This window comes from Microcebus murinus, chromosome 7 (assembly GCF_040939455.1).
Source record: "Microcebus murinus isolate Inina chromosome 7, M.murinus_Inina_mat1.0, whole genome shotgun sequence".
NCBI lineage: Eukaryota > Metazoa > Chordata > Mammalia > Primates > Cheirogaleidae > Microcebus > Microcebus murinus.
Genome location: NC_134110.1, coordinates 61,101,042 through 61,103,026, shown reverse-complemented (window position 1 = coordinate 61,103,026; position 1,985 = coordinate 61,101,042). Strand labels below are relative to the sequence as shown.

At 48.3% G+C, this 1,985-nt stretch overlaps 1 non-coding gene across 1 annotated transcript; it reads left to right on the top strand.

Moving 5' to 3' along the window:
* The first annotated feature begins 1,620 nt into the window (after window positions 1-1,620).
* On the top strand, window positions 1,621-1,722 carry LOC142872045 (U6 spliceosomal RNA). The gene has a single exon (XR_012920290.1). It is a non-coding gene; the product is annotated as a U6 spliceosomal RNA (small nuclear RNA).
* The last annotated feature ends 263 nt before the right edge of the window (window positions 1,723-1,985 follow it).

Here is a 1,985-nt window from a genome sequence, read left to right as displayed (position 1 = left end):
GCAAGACCGTGGGCGGGTCACGAGGAGGCCCGCTCGGCTTCCCCTCTCCAGTGGAGTGACTGAGGGACTGCCTGGCCCAAAGCCCTCTCCCAGCACCAGTTCTATGTTCTGTTCTCTCGTTGATGCCACCCAAAGTAGGGGATCCTGTCTCAGGAATGCTGATGGCTCTTCACTCTTGGTACTTGGGGCTGCGCTGGGGGAACGCTAGATCAGCTGAGGGCCTGTGTTAAGTCACCAGGACCAGGGACTTCCCTCAAGTGTGGAATGAGCCTGGGCTTCCTTGCCCCTCGTGCGGACGTCCAGGTGGAGTACAGGCCGTCTTAACCACAGCTTCCCTTCTGTGTGTCCCCTACTGAGTTCAGTCTGTTTTAATTGGGAGTCGAGATTTTTTCGATTGTTCTGATCTCATTGACTGTCATTTCTATTCTACCCATTACGAATTCAGAATCAAAACTACAGTTTCACTGAATCTAAGCGCTTATTTCACAGATGCGGAAAGGAAGGCCTACAGAGGAGGTATGAGTTGCCAGATATCCCTCCACTGGGCAGGCTCCTCACTTAGGGAAAGTTGTGGGCGAGCAAAATCGTTGCCAGAGAAGTGACATCAGAAAGTGCTTCCAAGTCTGCTCCGATGACAGAATTTCAAAAGTCCAGGCAGAGAGCACAAGCCTCCCGAGCAGGTTTCTGAGACAGTGCGGTGCTGCCAGGCCAGTTTGCTGAGGATCTTTCTCCTCTCGGGCTGGACAGGTTATTCTACCAAGAGCTCGGGATCGCTTTGTGCAGGGCAGGAACTGGCACTTCCTGCTCTGTTCGTCCAGCCCAGACTTGTCCACCGGAGCCAAACCGGCCAGGCGAGCTCCCAGGAGAGAAACTGCCCCCAGGCCCTGGGCTGGTGGAGTCGGGCAGTCTGCAGACCTGCTCAGCATCCTTCTCACCAACTGCTCACTTTAGGGAGAGCAAAATGTAGAGTGCATCGACTCAGGGAGGTGAACTCCAACCAGAAACCCACCTGGCTTGTCCTCCAGGTGCCATGAACTCGTGACAGCTCCCTATGCTGTGGGCACCACAGTCCCCACAGAGCAGCTGTAAATACTGCAGGGGCCTCACAAAGCCAAACTGGACAAACAGGCATTTCCCCTCCTTGCAAAGCTCTTGAAGAACATGTAGACCACAGTGTGGTTGCTTTCAAATAAATATTAAACAGTATTTACACAATATGCCTAATTAGCATTATTTTCCTATTACCAAACACAAAACTTTCCACAAATAATAAACTGTTTCACTGTCAACTTTGATCAAACCCCAAATGTCCTAATTTTAATGCTTTTTTCCTGCTCTGCTCTGCCAGGTACTAGCTATGGAACACTGAACGAGTGACCACGACTTTCTGAGCCTGAGCTTCCTTAACTATTTAGCAAATGGGAGCAATTGTACTAGTTCCCCTAGAGCATCATTGTGCAGAATAAATGAGCTAAAGTTCCCTGCCTCACATCGCACATAATTAGCATTTAGTAAATGTTGGTTATTTTTGCTGTTGTTGATATGAAACTGATCAAAATATTGACCCACGTGGCCCAGTTCCAGAATGGTGTATGTCTGACAATCAAAAGTAACCTCACAGTGCTCGCTTCGGCAGCATATATACTAAAATTGAAATGATACAAAGAAGATTAGCATGCCCCCCCCCCAAAAAAAGTATACTCACAATAACTCAAAGTTCTTGCTGTTTCCCAACATCATGAAGGGGCGGCTCTATTTTCCTCACATGCATAGCAGTTCCCGGTCCACGCAACACCTTAAATTCTAGGCTATTTTTCCAGCTATCCCTCATGTTGCTCACTGCCTCTGTTTGCCATTTGTTGGTGTGGAATCAGGAATTTTAAACAGAACTTTGGCATCAAAGAATACAAAGTATGATTAGAAAAAGCTCTTTGAAGGAAGGGGTAGTTTTGGATTATGGGCTGGGATCTTTCCCACCAGAACCT